Consider the following 10,759-nt stretch of genomic DNA (forward strand, 5'->3'; position numbering starts at 1 on the left):
GAATAATTGATCCGCAAAATGTCATGACTATACATGTTAAGTTAAAAGGAATCATATTTTATTCTTACTATCTTAAAATTTCAAAACGTCACTAAATAGCAACTTAAGTATATCTTATAAACTTTGTTCCAAGATTCTTTTAATCATACATGTTTTAAACCAAATGTAGTCAAATAGAATTAGTATAAGAGAAAGCAAACTCATCTATTTTTTACATCCTATTCAAAATAAGTCTAGGTTTTCTACACCACTATATTTATACAATATAATTTTGTTCTAAGATTAAATCGGTTAAGTCTTATTTAAAAGTTTCTATTTATATGCAAATCATTATACTTTGCAAGTTTTTCGTTTTTTTTTAAATAAAATTATTATTTAAAGTTTAACAACCTTCATAAGTTTTATTTTTAAGTGGACTACTATGTATTTCATCAAGTTAGTTTAAATAACATTATTATGTTTTCCTTTAAAAACCTTAATAATATTTACAACCTATTTTCTTAAGATTTAAGCATTACATCTAATCTTAATTAATTAACCTAAGTTTGGTCGGATAATCGTAAGTTAACGGATTCTAAAGGATGCCTAACCCCTTCCCTTTAGGATAATATAGAGCCCTTACCTAGAATCATATTGGTTACGCAGACTATTAATTGGGGTTTAGTTTTAACTTCGCCTTAGTTAATCTCTAGGTGTCCTAATTCACCGTTTAATTAATTAGGTGGCGACTCCTTAAATAAATAAACAGGAATCACCAATACGTCATACCCCTAAATCGGACCCGGTTAAAATGGGGTGTGACAGCTTGGCGACTCCACTGGGGACTTTAGGCTCTTAACCATAACAACTTAGGTTAATAAATCATTTGTTGGATGCTTTGTTTATTTTGCTTTATTTTGTCTATATTGTTGCTTTATATGCTTTTAAGTGTTTTTATTCCTTATATGTATTTTCTGTGTAATATGTTATTACTGCTTTCCTTAAACTGGCATTCCGTTCATATTTCCTCCACTTTTGGAAAAATTCACACTATCACACGTACACGCGAGGTGTGCTTAGCGCACCCGCAAATTTCTTCGTAGAATCCAAATTTTAAGGGAGTTGGCGCATGCGCGGGGGTGCCCGAATAACGGGGACCGCGTAGCCTTCTCACTCGAGCAGTCTGCTTGGGAACTTTGCGTCTAGCAAACCCATTCTTAGTCTACTTAGGGTAGAGCGAAGCCAAAACCTTGTAAGAACATGCATCATTTTAAACCTAGGAGGCTTAATACCCTTGGTGTATTAAGTTCATTAGTCAACCTTACCAAATGTCCAAAAGAGTCTATGATTCTAAGTGACACTACTCACTATCTATGTGCATTATTTGAAGGACAAATATGTGGAATATGTAGACCTAGTACTCTATAGATAAGTATTTCAAGAAAAACTGACCTTTTGTTGCAGGTTGACGTGGAGCATCTAAATTAATGCTGGAGGTTGAAGACAACCAAAAGAAATTAGTGGAGTTGAAGTATTAGATATCTTAGTTTAACTCTGAGATGTATTTATTTATTGGCATGTAATAAATTTTATTTTATTGTAAATTAGTTGTAAGAAGAGTTATGGAATGATACATAAAAGACATGTTTGTCCTTCAATGTTCGTTAGGCCTACCTCTGGCATAAAGAGGTCCCTTGCATTATAAAACGCGATGTATTATGTGCAATAATGTGTTTATATGCAATAATATTATCCTTACCGTATACTGACTCATTTTCCTTTTCTTTTTCTTGTTTTTATCCTTTTCTTTTTAAACTTATTTTCAAAACGAAAAAGGTTGACTTGTGCTAAAAGGGAACTGGCGGAGCATCCATATTTCACACGGTCTAAAGCCAAGAAATCAGATTCTGACTCATCACTAATCACCTGGTTAACTAAAAGGACTCGTTCTAAAATGGAGCAAAGTTTGATCAATGCAACCACTTCATCTGAGCCATCTCTTAGTTTACCAATCACGAGTGATCCCACATCCTCTAATGAACCAGAAACACATTTGGAGACCATTGCTCGTCTGGAGCGACGAGTTGCCGAACTAAGTCATATGGTACTTCATAACCGGTCATTTTCTCAAACACCGCCACATATGACTCCGTCCCAGGGAGTTCGTCAAACTTTGCCTGTGCCACATCCATTCCCAAATTTGGACGAATTTAACCAAGCAAATTATTTCACCACTTCTCAGCCAGTTCGTTCCGAACACCTCACTCAAAATGCTCCCTTTTTATTTACAACCACCTCTTCAAAAGCTCAATTCATACCGCCAGCACATGACACACATCAAGTTCCGCCGGTGTATACTTATACCACAGCTCCACCCATGACACAGATTCAAGGACAATGTCGCACAGATGTTGATCATTATGTCGAAGTTGAAAATGAGGCACGGTCAGTTAATGATGAAATGATAAATAGAAAGCTCAAAAGTTTGGAAGATGCCATGAGAAGTTTGCGTGGACTTGGTAGTAACCAAAGCGTGAGATATGAAGAATTATGTGCATTTCCTGAGGTAGAATTGCCACCAGGTTACAAGATTCCAAAATTTGAGAAGTTTGATGGGTCGGGGAACCCTTTCTTCCATTTGAAGGTCTATTGTGAAAAGTTGATTGGTGTGGGGAAGAATGAAGGGATAAGAGTCAAACTATTCAATCAGAGTTTGAGTGGAAAAGCCTTGGAGTGGTATTCTAAGCAAGATACCACCAAATGGCGTACTTGGGATGATTTGGCAAATGCTTTTGTGGATCACTACAAGTTTCATGTTGAGATTGCTCCTGACAGAATCTCAATTACAAAGTTGCAGAAAAAGTCGGTCGAATCATTTCGAGAATATGCTATACGGTGGAGAGAAGAAGCATCTAGGGTACACCCACCCATGGAGGAGACAGAAATGGTTACTTTCTTCATTCAAGCACTAGAACCGGAATACTATGAACGTTTGGTGACAATGAGTGGAAAAACTTTTGCAGAAGTGATCAAAGCTGGGGACATGATCGAAGATGGCATTAAGACAGGGAGAATAACAAGTCTAGCAGCTTTGCAGTCTACCAGTAGGGCTATACAAACTGGTACTCTCGGAAATGGAAAGAAAAAAGAGAAAGAAGCAGCATCGGTGATGGCCTTGGGAAACACATCATACCGCCATCAACGACCACCGCGATACCAGCCTAACGCTCACCACTCACAATATTTCCAATATTCGCCACATCCCTACGACCAAGCTTTGTCATCTTACCAACCTCAATCACCACAAATATCCTACCCTATTTACAACACACAACCAGCATATCGAGCTCCACGACCACCAACATATCCAGCTCCACCATCACAAACTCATCAATCAAACAATGCATCCGCACCTCGCCCAAATAAACCGTTTCGCAATTTCACACCATTGGGAGAACCACTGAGCGTTGTTTTCGAAAGGCTGCAAGCTTCAGGCTTAGTATATCCTGTGGAAGGTAGAATTCCAGATCCATTACCCAGAAGCTTTGATCCCACTAAAACATGTGCATATCATTCGGGGGTAAAAGGCCATTCCACTGATCGTTGTTACGCATTGAAGCATAAGGTTGAGGATCTTATTGAAGCAAAACAGATCACGGTCAAACCACCAACACCAAATGTGGTTAACAATCCACTCCCGACCCATGATGGGGCCACGATAAATATGATTGGAATAGATGAAAATGTTGACGACCCAGCCGAATTTATAGTGCCTGTGGATCGTGTGGAGGATCATGATTTTGTAGCCGTTGCTTCTCCGGCTGTAGTGATAAGGGGTTGTGTGCCTGTCGAGATATTAGGAGCTTCATCAACGCCTGTGGAAGTAGTTCAAGCACCAAATCAGTTACCAGTGCTCGATACAAAAGCCGTACCATGGAATTATCAACAAACTGTGATGGAATGTCGAGGAAAGGACACGATCACTGACAAGGTTAAGACATCAGGAATGACAAGGTCGGGAAGATGCTATTCTCCAGAAGAGCTAGTTAGATTGGGGCAAGTTAAGGAAACCAATGTACCTCCCAAAAGGGTCGTGACTGAAACCGAAGCAGAAGAATTTTTGAGGAAGATCAAGGCTAGTGAGTACTCAGTTGTGGATCAGTTGAAAAAGACCAATGCTCAAATTCCTATTCTCTCTTTGCTTTTGAGTTCAGATATGCACAGGAATGCATTGTTGAAGATTTTGAATGAAGCATATGTTCCAAGCGAAACAACTAGTGAGGCGTTAGCTGGGATGATTGAGCGCGTACTTGACAGCCATCGAATCAGCTTCGATAATGAAGAACTGCCGCCAGAAGGATGTATGCATAACAAAGCACTCTATATAACTGTCAAGTGTCGTAACATGTTTGTGGCTAAAGTATTGATTGATGGGGGTTCTGGACTCAACATCTGTCCATTAGCAAGTCTGAAGAAGATCGGATATAATGTTAGCGAGCTCAAGACCAGTGATATGAATATTCGAGCATTTGATGGGGCTCCAAGGCGTCCTATTGGGGAAATAGAGTTGAAAGTGTTGATTGGCCCTGTTGAATTCATTATGGACTTTCAAGTACTTGATATTTCCACGTCATACAATATGCTGTTAGGTAGGCCGTGGATTCATCTGGCTGGGGCCGTACCATCTACTTTGCACCAAACTGTCAAATTCGAGTGGGATCAGCAACAAATATGTATACACGGAGAAGGAGACACGTCTTTCTATCTAGAGCAATCCACCCCATTCGTCGAGGCAGAAGGAGGGTTCGACGGAGCAGCTTACCACGCTTGGGAGGTTGTGAATGTCACTAAGGAGAGTGAAGTATGTCAAACTCAAGAGTTCAAAAGATCATGTGCCGCAATTATGGTTGCAAAAGAAATGGTGAGAAATGGGTACCAACCTGGATTTGGGCTAGGGAAAACACTAAATGGGCGGGTTGAGCCAGTCGTTCTCCCTACGCAACAATTTACATTCGGTTTGGGATATGAGCCAACTGAGGAAGAAGTGAAGAAAGCACGAAAGAATAAAAGGAAGGAGATTGCATTGCCAAAACCTATTCCTACCATTGATCAAACTTTCTCAAAACCTTCAGATCTGATTGTTGAAGTTGCCTATGATGATATCGTGGAGGGAGTCAAGAACCTGTTCGTGGAAGATGAAAATGATCATGCTGCGATAATCAAAGACTTTGCTGAAATATTGACTTTATAGGCTGCTGAGCCAGGACCTGAGTTGCAAAATTGAACTTCTATCTTAGCCCCGGTTCGTCGGGAGTTTCAGTATTTTCAGTTTAAATTTCCTTTTGTAGTAGGCCGGAGGTATCAACTAGAACATTTAGTTCCTTTTGTCATGTTGCCTCTATGTTTTGTTACGGCCTTTTTTAAATTAAGATTCTGTCATTTTGTTTGAACGAACTACGTTTGGCCTGACTTCCTGTTGGATACGTAGGCAGCCCATATCGGGTTCGGCCACTCTTTTCAAATCATTCCAGTATCTTTGTTTGTGGTTGGAACTACGTTTGGCCTGACTTCCTGTTGGATACGTAGGCAGCCCACATCGGGTTCGGCCACTTTTTCAAAATATTTCAGTGTTTTGTTGTATGAGTGGAACTACGTGTGGCCTGATTTCCTTTTGGATACGTAGGCAACCCATATCGGGTTCGGCCCCCCCTTTAGTAAAAAAACAAAACAAACTCAAAAATCTTTATGTTCATCACGAACTACGTCTGGCCTGATTCCTTTGGGGATACGTAGGCGACCCGAGGCGGGTTCGGCCCTTCTATTTTGAAATTTTTCAGTTTGTCCAAACATTTTGGTTCCTATAAAATACATAAGGATTTTTATACAAAACTTGGTCTTCCCCACCGCTTAAATTCATGTGTCTTTGTATCTTGAAACTGAGACAAAACTTTGAAATCGGTCAAATCACTTTCAAAAAATTTTCATTACAATTTTCTCACTTTTCGATCGTTTAGAACCAAGCGTTTCCAGGACTTTAAACTGGGACAAATTTCGAAGTCGGTCAAATCACTTTCGAAAACTTTCATTATAAGTTCTTATTTTTCAATTGTCCAGAATCAAGCATCTCTAAGACTGAAACTGGGACAAATTTTTAGAAGTAGCATAAAAGTGGTCTTAAACAAAAGTCCATCCATATTTCTAAAATGTGAATAAATTCAAAAATCGAGTCTTCTTAGTCATGTTACATATTAGAGCCACTAAGTATTTCCTTTCAAAGTCATCCAAATCTCATTACTTTTATTTTCAAAATACATTTTTTTTATAACTGAAACTCCCCGGCAAAGCAAGATATATGGTGAGACATCGAAGAACGTGGACGCGACCGAGACAAAAGTCAATTCAAGGGCCAAGTTCCCCGACATGCACAAGTCAACCAATTTTCTTTTAAACTCACAATTTTTCTTTGTTGAGACAGGTCCAATTAACATGAACACGGTGCATGTATTAAATTATGGGCGTGATCAAAAGTTAACTTTCTTCAAAATGCAAATACTCTTCAGCGTGGATGCAAAGGTAGCTTATGCCGAACGGTGGGCGTCGTTCCCCTCATCACGAAATTTCAATTGCAACAGTGGACACAAGTTCATCTTCTCAACCAAGGGCTGTAAGTATAATTCTTTCAGACCCAACTATTTATTCTTATCACTAACAATTGTTTTAGCTCGTGACATTCATCGATGGATCGAATACATATAATCATGGACACTGACCTTGATCACCTGTTATTGGTTAGAATTCCTCAATTTCGTCATCACTTCATACATGTTCAAATCATTATCAAATTCTTTTAGAATGAAGTATGTTAATAAGATAACAAGATCGAAATATTGCATCGTATATCAAATTGTGGGGTTAATTATAGATTTAACCCCCGTCACAATGGGACATCGAGTAAGATGTGGATATCTTTTTACAATATTATCTCTAAAGTGGACGTGGATTTACATTTATATTGTGGATACGAGTATGGGAGTGGGAGTAGAATTATATTACAAAATATACATATAATTGTAGAAAGTGGATACAGATTTATGTTTCGAAAGTAAAAGTGAATTTATTTTTGCGCCGTATAATGCAGACGTGAAAGTAGATGTAAATTTACTGTTGTACCGTATAATACGGACGTCAAAGTCGACGTGGATTTATATTTTGTACCGTGAAATGCGGACGTAGATTTATATTTTGAACTGTGAAAGTGGACTTGGATTTATTTTTCTGCACCCTGAAAGTGGATGTGGATTTACATTTTTGCACCATGGGAAGTGGACATGATACAGGCACCCACCTTAGAATGCGGGTATTTCAATGTTCAATTCAGGCACCCACCTTAGAATGCGGGTATTTCAATGTTCAAATTAGGCGCCCACCTTAGAATGCGGGTATGTCAATTTCAATCTAGGCGCCCACCTTAGAATGCGGGTATGTCAATTTCAATCTAGGCGCCCACCTTAGAATGCGGGTATGTCAATTTCAATCTAGGCGCCCACCTTAGAATGCGGGTATGTCAATTTCAATCAAGGCACCCACCTTAGAATGCGGGTATGTCAATTTCAATCCAGGCACCCACCTTAGAATGCGGGTATTTCAATGTTCAATTCAGGCACCCACCTTAGAATGCGGGTATTTCAATGTTCAAATTAGGCGCCCACCTTAGAATGCGGGTATGTCAATTTCAATCTAGGCGCCCACCTTAGAATGCGGGTATGTCAATTTCAATCTAGGCGCCCACCTTAGAATGCGGGTATGTCAATTTCAATCTAGGCGCCCACCTTAGAATGCGGGTATGTCAATTTCAATCAAGGCACCCACCTTAGAATGCGGGTATGTCAATTTCAATCCAGGCACCCACCTTAGAATGCGGGTATTTCAATGTTCAATTCAGGCACCCACCTTAGAATGCGGGTATTCCAATGTTCAATTCAGGCACCCACCTTAGAATGCGGGTATTTCAATGTTCAATTTAGGCACCCACCTTAGAATGCGGGTATTTCAATGTTCAAATTAGGCACCCACCTTAGAATGCGGGTATGTCAATTTCAATCCAGGCACCCACCTTAGAATGCGGGTATTTCAATGTTCAGTTCAGGCACCCACCTCCGAATGCGGGTATCTTATATTTCAGTTCAGGCACCCACCTCCGAATGCGGGTATCTTATATTTCAAGTTCAGGCGCCCACCTCCGAATGCGGGTATCTTATATTTCAAGTTCAGGCACCCACCTCCGAATGCGGGTATCTTATATTTCAAGTTCAGGCACCCACCTCCGAATGCGAGTATCTTATATTTCAGTTCAGGCGCCACCTCCGAATGCGGGTATCTTATATTTCAAGTTCAGGCACCCACCTCCGAATGCGGGTATCTTATATTTCAAGTTCAGGCACCCACCTCCGAATGCGGGTATCTTATATTTCAGTTCCGGCATCCACCTCCGAATGTGGATTCAACTTTCGAAACAGGGGCTGCAAGTGTAACTTCTCCAACCCTGTCTTATTTACATATATTGCTAACAATTGTTTTTAGCTGGTGGCTTTTGACAACATCAAAGTTGGCATCACACATCAAATCGTGGAACTATTTCTTCGGCAGCGAACTGGGGCAATTTGTCGGGAAGGATAATCAGACTTCCCGACACGGGTCAAAGATCTACCTCGAACACTCGTCTCTAATTACAAGTATTCTCTTGCGTTCCAGCAATACAATTTTCAGAATTCTCAAGTTTCTATCACAATACCCAGTGTTATCATAATTCAGCACTGAGACAATATTTTGCAAGTTTCGCGCCAATTGGGGTTCAAGTGTCGTAGTTGTCCCAGAACTACACTCGACCTGATTCTCGTATAGCCCTAGATATGTAGGCAACTCAGAGACCGGAGTTCGGTCATGACCCTCTCAAATTTCCTTTAGCCGGGACAAAATAGGCTACCGAGTCAACGTCTTTGCCCGACAACTCTTTTCATCGTTACCGGGCAAAGAGGGACAAGTTGTTGACACCCAATTTTGTCCCGCCTCTCTGCCAAAATACCTATTTTTAAGCTTCCAATATTTTTTTGGAAAAAATAAAAATATATATATATATTATGTGTTTACTATAATTATTAGCCTCTTATCAATACCGCTATTGCATTATTCTATTAATTATTCTTATTACTATTACCGCATTTTATTATTATTATTATTATTATTATTATTATTATTATTATTATCATTATTATATATTACTATTATTATAATTCATAATTTTTTATCATTTCGGCATTTTACCAGCTTACGCACACGCATCGCATTTATCTTTGCATAATTAAATAATAGTATTTATTTTACTGTGGATTTTTCGCAATATTATTGCACTGCTATTACAACGCCATTTTTTATCTAAGCATTAATGACGACATATTCCATATTGAGCAATATTTTAACAGAAGTTATTTAAACAAGTCTTTTATTTAAATTTAGAAGCCAAACTATTTCTTGCACTCGGTCCGTATTTTGACTTACCGGGCTCCAAATCAAATCCCGATTGACTCCTAATATTTTTTTGGACTAGTCCATATCTCTTATCTCAATTTTTAGAATAATTCGTGTTTTAATTTATTAGCCTATTGTTTTAATACCCAGTCTAAAATTGACCCGGTCCACTCATGGACCGGGTCCGATCCATTTTGTCATTTGAATAAGGGAACCCTTTTAGGGTTCCCCTTCATTTTCCTCACCTTCCACCAGCCGCCTCCCCCGCCCCCTTCTCTCTCTTCCCTTTCGTCTCTCTTCTCCCACCATCCACATCGTCGCCTCTTTCCTCTGCTCCACCTCCTTCACGCCTCCACCTCCTCCACCACTCAGCCTTGTCTCACACTCTGCTCCTTCATCATCATCGTCGCCTCACATCTCTGCTCCCCACGTTACTCTCCACTTCATCACCGACACCTCTGACACACCCCACGCCGCACCATACCTGTCTCCACCATCATCATCTCCACTCGCTACTGTCACTCCCACCCCACGCGTCTGACACACCCCTTACCACTGTCACCACACCACGCACTGTCCCCCATCCCCGTCATCTTCGACACCCCTGTCGCACCACGTGACCACCATCTCCACCACACCCATATCCCCTTGTGACTTCCACAACATCACTGACACCCGCACCACACCTTCACATCTTGTTCCCCACGCGTCTTTTATTTTATTTGATTTTTTTTCTCATTTTTTGAGCATCATAAAGAGGAGGATTTGGAGTGATTAAGAGAGGGGATTTTTTTAGGTTGAGAAAAAGTGGAGAGGGCCGATTCTCTTTCAATTCAAGAAATTCCCTGTGAAATTTTTGTTTAGTTGTCCCAATTTCGCAAAATATCGAATCAAAATACTCAGACGATTTTTCGTTCTGTTCGGTGTTGTTGCAAATTCGAGCATCGCAATCTCTAATTTGGTAGTGTTCGAGGGTAAATCGAAGACTCGCACCCACTTCGCTGCACCCAAAGAAGAACATCATTTCCCCCTTTTTCTATCCAGTTGTGTCCGCAGCAAAGGAAACAAAATATTGGGCTGTTGGCCCAGGCAAACCGCAATAGTTTACAAATGGGCCGAGTCTATTCTTCCCAACAGCAGCTGGGTCCAGCAGTCCTAAATGGGCTGAGCCCATTTAACTTATTTGCCTCGTCTATTTTATTTTTGTGCATTTAATTTGTATTGCATGACTAACTCTTTATTTTGTTTTTATTTT

The sequence above is a fragment of the Lycium barbarum genome, chromosome 5 (assembly GCF_019175385.1).
Source record: "Lycium barbarum isolate Lr01 chromosome 5, ASM1917538v2, whole genome shotgun sequence".
Taxonomy (NCBI): Eukaryota; Viridiplantae; Streptophyta; class Magnoliopsida; order Solanales; family Solanaceae; genus Lycium; species Lycium barbarum.